The sequence below is a fragment of the Oryzias latipes genome, chromosome 22, assembly GCF_002234675.1.
Source record: "Oryzias latipes chromosome 22, ASM223467v1".
Classification (NCBI taxonomy): domain Eukaryota; kingdom Metazoa; phylum Chordata; class Actinopteri; order Beloniformes; family Adrianichthyidae; genus Oryzias; species Oryzias latipes.
In genome coordinates, this window is record NC_019880.2 from 19,316,808 (window position 1) to 19,329,372 (window position 12,565).

The following is a 12,565-nucleotide window of genomic DNA, read 5'->3' on the forward strand; positions in this document are numbered from 1 at the left end:
ATCAACAGTATCAAAGGCAGCACTCAGGTCTAGCAGGATTAAGACAGTGACTTTGCCATCATCAGTGTTCAGGCGGATGTCGTTGGTTACCTTGATAAGAGCAGTTTCTGTGCTATGATGGGGTCTAAAACCTGACTGGAAAACATCAAATGAATTGGTTAATAAGAGAAAATCAGTGAGATGTTGGTAGACAACTTTTTCGAGGACTTTTCCTAAAAATGGCAGATTAGAGATAGGTCTGTAATTATTCAGTACAGTGGGATCAAGACTGCTTTTCTTCAGGAGAGGTTTAATGACTGCAGTTTTTAAGGCCTTTGGAAATATTCCAGATTGAAGAGACATGTTAACTATTTGAGTAATTGATGGCAACACACTGTTCAGGACAGACTTTAGAAATCTAGTGGGTAACACATCAAGGCAGCATGTAGACGAGCTCAGACGGGTGATGGTCTCTTGGACAGTTTGGTCAGTGACAGGTGCAAAGTGAGTCAGCTTAGAGTGAGTAGGTGGCCGTTGGATAGATATATGTGTTGTGGAGTTGATGGCTTTTTTAATGCCGTGAACCTTGTCATTAAAAAATACAGCAAACTCATTACATTTGGGTGTGCAAACCAGTTCTATTGGTAGCTGGGTTGGAGGGTTAGTTAATCTGTTTACTGTTGTGAACAGGACACGAGAGTTGCTGCTGCAACTTCCAATGATTTCAGAGAAGTACCTTTCCCTTGTTCTGCATAAGATCTGGTTGTAAGCGTACAACTCCTCCTTATACATTTCATAATGAACCTGGAGTTTTGACTTGCGCCACTTTCGCTCAGCTCTGCGGCACTGTTGTTTCTGTGCCCTGACTAGATCATCGTTCCTCCAGGGAGCTTTCTGTCTATGTTTTCTCAATTTAACCTTCATAGGGGCAATGGCATCCAGAAAATTCAAGATGCTAGAAGTAACAGAATGCAGCATTTCATCAACATTGGCACCATAGGCGTTTTCAGGGTTTATCATTTCTACAAACTGTGCCCTAGTGCTCTCATTTATTTGTCTCCTTTGGACAACTGCAGGGCCAGGCGGTGGTTTGGGAGCAACAGACAGGTCAAAGAATACACAGAAATGATCAGAGAGGGCAACATCAACCACACTGACATTGTAAATATTAACCCCCTTTGTGATGAGCAGGTCCAGAGTGTGCCCTCTGCTGTGGGTGGGGCAACTTACATGCTGAATTAGATCAAAGGTTTCAAGGACAGCATTGAGCTCTTTTGCATTTCTGTCATTGACATTATCAACATGAACATTAAAATCACCTGTAATGACTAGACCATCAAAGTCTGTGCACACAACTGAGAGCATTTCAGTGAAATCATCAATGAAACTTTGGCTGTGCTGAGGAGGTTTGTACATGACTATGCAGAGTAAGGGAGGAGTTTGTTTTAACTCAGTCTTAAAGGACACATACTCAAATGATGAAAACACACCAAATGATAGTCTGCGGGTTGCAATATTATCTCTAAACAGTGCAGAAACGCCTCCACCCTTTTTATTTTCTCGTATTTCCGATACATGTTTGTAGTTGGGGGGAGTTGATTCGACTAGAACTATGTTTCCTGTGTTTTTGTCAAGCCATGTTTCAGTTAAAAACATAAAATCAAGATTAAAAGAAGAGATAAGATTATTGATTAAAAATGATTTGTTGCATAAAGATCTGACATTGAGTGCAGCAAGTTTGAGATTAGTTTCCTTGGGACTGGTCAAAACCTTCTTGCAAGGGATATCAACTAGATTTCTTTGATTGGACAGTCCAACTGCCCTTTTTTGCATTCTACATGGTGCAACTACAGGTATAGCACCAGAAGGAAGCTGTTCATCACAGGGCCCCAGTTTGACATAACCTTTCCTATGACACTGGGGGCCCGTTTCATCCTAGCTCTGGGGGATAGCACGTCTAGAGGCGCGCAGGGGAGGTCGAGTTGAGGGCAGTTTGGGTGATGGACCAGGAGGAGCGGGAGCTGGACGGGATTTGGGTGAACGACGGAGGGGGCGTGTTGGAGGGGCTTTGGATGAAGGACGTGTTGGAGGGACTTTGGGTGAAGGATAAGGAGGGAGCGCTGGAGGGGTAGGAGAGCTCCTGTGTGGTGTGAGGCTCACAGGTGTTAGGGGAGCCATCTTAATTCCTGACTTAATGAGGCTATCAAAATTTCTAGGTAGGGCCATGGGTGAAAGTGGGGGGGACGAAAAGGAAAGTGAGTCTTCACTGGGAGTAGATGTAGCAGGGGGCGCCCACAGCTGGTCAGATGGTGGTATTTCTGGGGCCAAATCTGGTGGTTGTTGTTGTGGTTCTGCGGTTGGGTCCTTAGCTGGCGGTGGTTGTTGTAATGCTGGTACAGCTGAGTCCTTAGATGGAGGTGGTTGTGGTGCTGGTGCTGCCGGATCCAAGTCTTTGACCGGTGGTGGTGGTGGAGGTAGTTGTTGTTGCCGTTTTGCTGTGGTTCCTGGGACACTGGCTCGGTCCTTCCTTACTGCCTTTTCAGGGCCTTGGCCTCTTTGCCCCAGAGTGGCTGACTCCACTGATAGCGCCATCTCCAAGCAGCAGCGTATCTCCGACCTTGACGTTTGGCACAGATTTTCTTTCAGCCTGTGATTTGTTGCCAACATTATGACTCCTATTCTGTGGTCCAATTTCACTTTGTTCTTTAACATCACATTGTGTTAGGGGTAAAAATCTGTTTGTGAGCTTTATTTCGGATGTTCTGTCATCTTTACGCTTTGGCTTGACACAGAGTTCCTCCGCACAAAGTTTCGGAAAGGACACAACATCACTCAGGTCTATGTCACTATTATTCTTCTCATTTGTAGTAAGAGCGTGCTTCTTACCACCCGATGTTACTGGAAGGGTCTTGTGAAGTCCATTTTCAGTTTCCAAAGTAAATATCCGTGTTTGTAGCTCTTTTATTTCTTGTTGGTAGATCCGACAGCGTTCACAGTGGGAGTTTGTTTTTCTTCCTCTTCTGGACATGTCGCTGGCTTGTCAGACGTAAAAATACTGATTTGTATAGGTGGAAGTCACAAAAAAGGATGACCAGTCTGATATTCCAGGAGTTGTGGATGAGGTAAAATAATTAAAAATGATTAATTAAATGATTAAAAAGCAAATAAAGCAGGAAGCGGCAGGAGCAGGGGAAAAAGCATCTCTTTGTCTGCAAGGTGGTTCATCAGAATGGAGTGGAGCAGGGAGACTTTGGCCCACCCATTTCAATTGCTTCGTCATAATTGAGAGCTTTTTCAAACAACATTTTAATCTGCTCCTGATTTATCATGATGTGAATAAAGAAATATTCCATCATTGCAGTTTTAAGCTTAAATTATTTAATAAATGTCAGTTTTCATTGGAGTGGGTCTTAAAAGAATGAAGCTGACACAAGGAGACATTCGTGATCTGTTGGACAATAGCCTGAAAACCACCCATTTCCACTTTAAGGTGAATTTCTACAAGCCAGTGTTCTTTGTGGGAGGAGAGATTGGTAAACATGGTTCCCATTTAGCAAGGATATCGGGAAACTAAAGGACTGGGGAACATTATAACTTGAGATTTTCAATTTTATCCCAACCCATTTGCATTACTGTCAGACTTCATGTCAGACTCTTTCGGAATTTTCTTGCCTGACTATAGACTGTTGTCTTTTAAATAACACAAATACTTCCCTACCCCACTGGGTCCTACCTTTGACCAGCACTTTGGTCAGTTTTGTTGTTTTTAAAGTGTTTTATAAAAATTTAGAAAAAGCTATTTCAATAGTTAATTCAATTATTCTCATCTAAAGATCAGTTTTATTCAGCTGCACTGTGTTTTTTATTACTACCCCAGTCTCTTTTTATATGCTCTGATGCTCTCTATTGACCCCTGCCTGCCTGACCCTGATTTAGAGTTGTGGAATTTTAGCTGTGCAAATACAACCTGCTGCAATTGGAACCAGCCGTCTGCCCATTTTCTGACACTTAAGTTGTTTACACAAAGAGGATGACATAATTTAAAAAAAATTGAACCACCATGGGGTAATGTAAAATCAGTAGCAGTGTTTAAGGCAGTGTTTTTCAACCAGTGTGCAGCGGCACACTAGTGTGCCGTGGGAGATGGTCAAGTGTGCCGTGGAAAATTGTCCTCATTACCTGATTTAACAAAATTTTCCATCTCCAGGATTTCAGCTCTTTGTTCATCCAAACAGGTCCTGATAAAACACTAAGAAATTAGCTATATGAAAGATCATAAAATATTTTTTTCTTTGTGTTTATTTGATTCTATTAAAAACATTTTGATAAGAATGACGGTACCGCGATTTAGCAGCAACTAAAGCCGTTTTCTTCACTTCCTTGCTCTGAATTCTGCTGATAAAGTCGCTCAGTTTTAACAAAAATGCAAGCTAAAGCTCGTCTTTAGCGGTGTAACTTTCCACAGAATCCGGTGTCAGACCGTGGAGCAAGTGAAGAAAACCATGAAGCTCAAAGACGCTAGTCTTTCTGTGTTCGGCTGATTATTTAACTAAATCTCCCATGATGCATTGGGTTAAAGTGACAGTGTCTTGGCGCACAATGAGTCTCTCCTCTTAACGTCTTGAAACCACAACGAACACAAATCAAAAAGTTTTTAAATCTTCTAACTTAGCTTTTATTACATCTATTAGAAAAAACAGCTGCAACTTCCAGCTTTTTCTGCCACAATTATCACAAAAATGCATGTGATATCATGGAGGGACTGTGGATCAATACAGACTGTTTTTATCCTTTTTCTTTTTTTTTTTTTTTTTGGATGCTGGTGTGCCGCGGGATTTTTGTCAAGGTTAAAGTATGCCGTGGCTCAAAAAAGGTTGAAAAACACTGGGCTAAGGCACTGCCTTGTCGCCTATGGTGGAAAAGCTTATTGCCAAATGCCAAAAATGTTAGAAATATGGGTAAAAAAGGTCAATGCCTTCTGATGCCCAATTTCAAAAAAAAAAAGAAAAGAAGAGGTGAAAAAAGATAAAGAAAAGGGTATGTCCTTATAGCTAGGGATGCACATTTTCTAGTGCTACCTGGATCTAGTTCACCTCATCTAAAGTGTGGAATGCTTTTACCACAAACAACCACAAAGCATAAAGCTTGTAAAAATAACTTTTTCATTCATTTTCTACTGTTTTATCCCTTTCTGGGTCACGGGGCTGCCAGACCCTATCCTGGGCGAAGGCAGGGGACACCCTGGACTGTTTGCCAGTCTGTCACAGGGCCACAATCACACACCCATTCACACTCACACTCACACCTATGGACAATTTAGAGTTGTCAATTGACCTATGAAGCATGTTTTTGGACAGAGCATGTTTTTGGAGAGAACCCACGCCTGCACGGGGAGAACATGCAAACTCCACACAGAAAGGTCCCCAGTTGATGTTCTGTTTCAGATCCCCCAGCCGGAAATTGAACCAGGGGCCTTCTTGCTTTGAGGCAAGAGCGCTAACCTGACTGAAACACAGAAGTATGCTGTGTGTTGATCAAAAAATGCCGTGCTTTAAGCTAGCTCATGGGTGGAACAGTATGGAAAAACTAAATAATGACAATAGTAATAATAGCTTATCACATTTTCTTTCAATTTCGGTCTCCACAATTCAGCAAGAAGAAATCCAGTACAGTGAAGATGAATCCCGCTGGCAAAGTTTCCACCTGTGAGAGAAAAAAAAACTGCCCTTTTGTCTAAAGCGAATTCCAACGGCATAACTACTCACCACTCTTCCTCGCACATCATTGGAAATCACAGAGTTTAGCTGAATCTGCCTGTGGCGTGAAAGTACGACATGCACACCTCCCCCTACCTGCCATCGTGGGCTGCGACCGGCAGGGACAAAGTGGCGCGCAGAGCCTCAACTTTAAGAACTACAACAAAAGTGGATTACAAAGCTCTTCCCCGTGAAAACAAATAACATTAATGATAAATAGAGCGCCTTCCACTTCCTTAAATTAATTTGTTAGAGTAAATTCAACTTACCTTTTTCAAGTTATTCCTCTAGCAGGTACTTGCAGCTTCTCTAAAATGGCTGACTCCAAAATTTCCCCTCCTGGAATGCTTCTTGATAGATGGGGTTTACTAATCCAAAATTAAGGGGCAAAGAATCAAACATAACTGTTCATGATTTGTCAACATGATTTAAATATATCAATGTAACACTGCGAGAAATTATGTGTGATTTTCAAGATTATATTATGTTTCGAAGGTCAACATAATTAGTTCATATTTAACACACATGTTTATCATTTGTAAATTGAACAACACCACTTCTGCCGTTTTTTCAGTGTAGTCTCACACATTCCTGACACAAACAGGCACACATTCATTCAAACTCACATGGTCGACTTGAATGGAATCGGCTGTTCAGGCATCTGTGTTCCTGTTCTCCGTTAGATCAACTCAACCATCTGACATGTTCTCAGGCTCTCTGTGAGTGAGAAGGACTGAACATGACAGCAAAATGAAAAGAGAGAGGACACAGATGAGAAAAGTAATGAAATGGGGGGGGGAAAGGCCAGGTGCTTGCAATAGGATTCATCAACAGATGGTTATCCCACAATTACACACACACACACACACACACACACAAATGTATGCACACTTTGGATCCACTATTTCACACAGTGAAAATACTTGAGATGCTGATAATGATAAAGTCTGTGCCAATGTTGTGTGCATGATGGCAAGTGCATGCTTCTGTAGCTGTGTGTGTTAGAAGTTCAGGGTCTGCCCTCACTGACACATCGCAATTTCAGTTTACAAAAAAGTTCATGCAGATTTATAATCTGCTTTTTTCTGACATAAATGTCAGGCTATAAGAAAAGAATAACATTTTATAACATCTTTTCCTAGCAGGTTGTTTTGGAGTTCAGAAATGTTTTTCCTTTTTCCATTAGTATTGTGCTTATCTTGGCTACTTTAATTCCTATGCAGCTAGTTCTGTTATATCATCTATAATCAAAAACTCTGAGCTAAATGTAAAACGTGGAACGGAACACTATTGTTAGCTGTTGAGAAATTTGAAGTAAAAAGTAAACACAGACAGACCTTTATAGATAATTTGGAATGTAGATCCTCAATGTACAATGACTGGCTGATTCAACTCAATCTAATATATTCCCTATTATTCAGTTGATCATTTTTTTAAACATACCTCCATTTTCTGTCCCATTTTCTTTGATGGTGCATTTCTTCCTATGTGTTTATCTTAGGGCACACGTTCCAAAAATATGAAAAATCTGTGAAGTAGAATCATAGATGTTAAGACTGTAAGACCCCTCACTACTACACATTTTACTTTTCTCAGACAGACATGAACATTTTCAAACATTTCTCTTTTGCTTTAAAAACAAGAATTATAGAATTTAAACAAAGATCTGATTGCGACCAAAGATTTATGCAGCTTTAAAGACCTGTACATACAGTACAGACCAAAAGTCTGGACACACCTTCCCATTCATTTGAATGAGAAATGAATCTGTACAAGAGACAGCACAGGGGAGATTGAGCGTCAAGGTCATCAGCCAATCAGGACATAGAACACAGTGCTATTTAAAAAAAAAACAAGCTGAACAGCGACATAGCAAGGGACCACTGTATTCCACATATATGAGAATTATTATTATTCAGCCAATAGATGGTGCTGGAATAATTGTATACAGTTTATGTGAAGGACTAGCAATTGTAGTTACATTTATTGTTTTGTCCAGCTACTTTTCAAATGAGCTGTGACATTTCGTGAAATTCTCTGTAGTTTTTAAACTAGCTGTTTGAATTTCTGCATTTTATTTCAATTATCCTGATAAGTCCTTGTTCTTTTTCCATTTCTGCTTTGAGTTAATTGTTGGTTATAACACATAAATCTAAAAGAGGACTTTGGTAGAACAAAGAACTTTGGGTTACCATAAGTAAGAGGACACAAAGATTTGTGTCATGGTCTTTCGAATCAAGGAAGTACCTTGATTCCATTTACTTCCTGAGCGGGAAAAAAAATCATAAAAATATTATAGTGTTGTACAAGGGGCAAAAAAATTGTTTCACAAAAAATACAGATTGGCTACTGACAACGTCACTGTGAAGTGGGTTTATCTTTTTGGGAAAAAGGTAAACAACCTTCCGACACTATTACTTGTGTTTTGGCCGAGGTTTGTTTTTCCTCAGGTTTCTGCATTTGCGTCGGGGCCTGTGTTTGGACTTGGATGTGTGTTTCAGCAGGTTCAACTGTTTTGAGTGGGACTGCAGGACTAGCCAGGGTCTGATTACGTCTTGCTGCTGCTGCTTTGCTACACCCCCTGTCATTCTGCTCACCTGGCAGGTGTGGCCAATGATCTTGATCAGCACCTGCCAGGTATTTAAGTCAGAGGAGGCCTCAACGAGGGGAGCAGGCATTCAGAGAGAGCAGAGCAGGAGGCTGAGGAACATTTGGGTTGGGTGTTGGAGCTGTGCTGGTTGGTTTCTTTCTCTTTTTATTCCCTCTTTGTCCTCAGCAGTCTTATACTGCTAGGTTTTGTTATTTTAGTTTGGGGTTGGACTTTGGTAATCTTTGTTTGCAGGCTTTGTTTATTTCTTTTCATCAGTTAGATTCTGTAGGGCAGCCTTAGCGGGGAGCTGCTGTCTCAGACGGTCAACGTGGCTGGGTCAGTTGTCTCCTTAACTTATTTTATGTTTGGCCAAGGTTCCGGACACGGAAAGTTTACATTTTGCGGTTTCCCAGCAGGGAGTCTTCCTGGGTTGTCAAGTCGACACCTTAACTCAGATAGGCTCAGCACAACCGGATTTGTTTAGCAGAATTGATGGGATCCCACAAGCCTTGATGGATTTAACCAGCCAAATGACAAGTATAACTCCTATGTCCGCGGCTCCGCTTCCCCTCTCAGGGAACATGGTTACCGCTGCTTCCTTCTTGAGTCCAGGGAAACTTCCGCCTGCAGCCGGAACCCTTTTACGGAAAGGTGGAGGACTGTGGTGGTTTCTTCCTGCAATGTCGGCTAATTATTTCACAACCGCCAAGGTACTATCATCCTGATCACAGTAAAATAACCCTGAATGTCTTTTCCCTCAGGAGCAGAGCTATGCAGTGGGCTCAAGCCTATTTATTATCTCATCCTATTTCCCCACTTTATGATCAGTTTATTGAAAAATTCAAGCTGGTTTTTGATCAGCCTAGTACGGAGGATGAGGCTACATGCTGTCTGCTGAGTCTGAAACAGAGAAACCATGCCACAACCTGAAGCTCACACGTTTGAAAATCTAGTTTCAGCCCCTCTATGTTCTGACATCCGTCTTAAAGAAGAGAGATCAGGAAGCTCGTATCTTCTCCAAATTAGATCTACGTAACGCTTATCACCTTGTCCGAATGAAGGAGGGAGACGAATGGAAGCCCGTGTTTAATACTCAATTAGTATACTTTGAATATCTGGTTATGCCATTTGGGTTCCTGCTGTCTTCCAATGACTGGTTAATGATGTTCTCAGGGATTTTCTCAACAGCTTCATTTTTGTTTCTCAACGACAATTTAATCTACTCACAAGATCCTGCCCAACATGAAACTCGTGTACGTTGTGTTATTTATGTTAAAGCCGAGAAATGCGAGTTTCACGCAACCACGATCTCATTATTAGGATACATTTTCGAGGCAGGACACATTCAACCCGACCCATCCAAAATCAATGCCGTTTCTAAATGGGAACCACCAACCAACAATAAGAAATTACAACAGTTTTTGGGGTTCACCAACTTGAAGAGACTATTTATTTGCAACTACAGCCAAATTTGCTAACAAGAATAAATGGGACAAACTCTCTGGTCATTGCATGATCAAACTTATCTTACTGTTTACACTTCTGGAATGGTTGCTGTTATGTTTTATTTTCTTTTTTCTTTGTAAGGCTTTTTGTTTTTGATGTAAATTTGTGTTATTTCTTGTTTAAAAATCAAACAAATTTAATTAAAAAATTTTTACTGATACACAAATTTACACATACTTTTTATTTAAGTAAATTATTTAAAATGGTTTGTTTACCATCATTGATTTTGACAGCTCTTGAAGCTCAGAGCTCTGACAGAGTGATGAATAGCACATTTGTGACAGCTACTTTCTGCAAAAAGGAGTGGAGGAGCCTTCAGTGCGAATGAGTACATGCTGCTGGCTGCTTAAGTGAGTCCTTGAAGTATCTGAAAAAGACTAAATCATATTCAGAGTCTTGCTGGCTTCTGATTACTTCCTTTGGTAGAAGTGTTGTCCGAAAAAACAGCCATGAACTCCAGTATCAAACATGGAGTGAGGGTATTAGGCTTCTTAGCAACATTTTAAAAACCACAAGAAGCAGTCCGTCAGAGGTACTGAAAGATATTCAGTTTCAATTGAGGTCATTTCAAAGTATTAAATGAGAAGTGAGTAATCATAAGAATGGAAAGCCAAAATCTTCTAAAATTTTTGCAAGTTCAGTCCCATCATGCCAAGTTGCCATCATTGAATTTTAATTTCTGTGTAAATGACCAAGTAGATAAATGAAAAGGTATTTCGAAAAGCTCCACTTCCTGAGCATAAATGTGGGTCACTGCAGAGGTGTGCATATGGTGCCTCTGTCAGAGTCCTCCCCCTCTCCTCTCCGCTTGGCTGCTGATTCATCCCAGCTGCGACCACTTACCTCATCACCTCACCTGCCTTCTTAAGGAGCTCCAGGATCATCATTCTTCGCCAGTCCGTTGCCCCTGATGGTGCATAGTTGGGCCTCATGTCAAGCTCTAGTTTTTCACGCTACGCCAAGCCTGTGCCTAAACTCTTTCTGCTCACCCCCAGGAATCCATAACCACAAGTGGTCGCCAGAATCAGCCTCAGCCCGGATCCCCCATTCTGTCTTCTCCTGCGGTCACACCTCGAGCCTCTGCCGTTGCTTCTGTTCCTCGGACCTCCGCTTCAGAGGGCTGCACATTCCTTTGGAGGAACCCACCAGTGACGCTACCAGCGTCTGCCTCACGCCAGGGACCTACCTCAAGCCCTGCTCACGCTCTGCCTCCAGAATCTACCATTAAATCTCTGACCTGCCACGCTCGTCTCTCTCTGTTTCTTCTGGGTTCCAGCATCTGGGTCCGAAAGTGTTCTGTAGTTAGACAGGTGTAATGTTATGCTTTCAAGAAAAAAAACACTCCTGCACAACTGGACTCCGTAAATACCAAATTTTCTGTACATTCTATACATTTTCCTCGCATGTTTATTAGCAGCTGTGCGGTCATTGATTTTTATGGTCACATTGATGTTTTTGTGTATAACTTGCTTCTCTGCTAATTATTTTTTATTACAATTACATTTGAAAGCAAGTGTTTGACAGAAGTCTAGGAAAGAAAAAGTAAATCTCAGGACAAATTAAATATACATGGTTTACAAACTTAAAGCTTTTACTGCTCTTACAGGTGGACAAAGGATGTCTGTGGGTGAAAATGGGCAAATGGGGCACATAGGTGGCCCACACAAAATATCTAGGCTATTGACTGCTCAGTGAAATAAATTTGATTCAACAGACCCTGGACTGATTTGATTCCCAATTCTTTTGATCCACTTGATTTGATTCGATTCAATTTGATTTTCAATTTAAACTGTTAGAGATATTTGTAAAGAAATGAAAGAATAATCTATAAATGTTTTTAAGATGCTCATTAATCTGAAACAGTTCACACACTATAACATTTTATCTTAATAGTCCATATAACACATCAAAACTGTTTTGACATAAGTCAAAAGCATATCGGATACCTCAAGCTGCATTCTAAACAAGACCTTCTCCCCATTAGGTGATAACCACCACACCACTCTGCAGCCCCTCCTGAGACTCCTTGATATGGACATTTTTGAAAGTGGTACAAGGGTCTGTAGTGTTGAGCGCTCTCTGCATAGTAGGAGCAGCTGCATGAAAATGACATCCACCCATCCAGTACATGCATACACATCCAATTAAGTAAGTACAGAGAGAAATGCATGAATAAACAAAACCAAAAAATACTCGGACAAATTCTGAGAAACCTTTTTATGCATTCAAACAACATTGGCCTCTATTGAGATAGATTGAAGATGAGTACAGTGTTCCCCCACTTATTCGATTTTCACTATTTCAAAAATTTGCAGATCAGTCACATGACTCCACCAATTTGTCAGAAAAGATCAGACAACTCAAGACACTTGTATGAGACTTTTACATCCGAGGAAGGTACTGCAGGAATTTTTGAGGAAGGGGGGGTGGATATGAAGAGCATGTCGGTCCGTGGGCTTACTTGCCAGCTGCTAAAGAATATTTCACAGCGAGCAACAGCTTGTTCCATCAGTTCTTGAATCGCTGTATTGGACGTTTGTGTCCCTGCATGGAGAAATGGCATCACAAGCGGCAGGAAAATATCCTGATACGCTAAAGAAGATAATAGAGAATAATTATCATCCGGATGAAAGAATGATGGATGAAACCGGCCTCGTTCAAAAGACGCTGCTGTCAGATTGACACACCGTGCTCGACATTCATTTTGCGCTGCATCAGGCTAAAAACATTAGCT

General features: G+C 41.1%; 1 long non-coding RNA gene across 4 annotated transcripts; it reads left to right on the forward strand.

The window, feature by feature from the left end:
- The first annotated feature begins 8,428 nt into the window (after window positions 1-8,428).
- Window positions 8,429-11,074, forward strand: LOC110017560. 4 transcript variants are annotated; one of them, XR_002292986.1, is made up of 4 exons: window positions 8,429-8,472; window positions 8,578-8,661; window positions 8,739-9,035; window positions 10,827-11,074. It is a non-coding gene; the product is annotated as an uncharacterized LOC110017560 (long non-coding RNA). The 4 variants fall into 4 exon arrangements; XR_002292988.1 differs by having other exon boundaries at window positions 8,742-9,035; XR_002292985.1 differs by having other exon boundaries at window positions 8,432-8,472; window positions 8,602-8,661.
- Window positions 11,075-12,565: the final 1,491 nt, after the last annotated feature.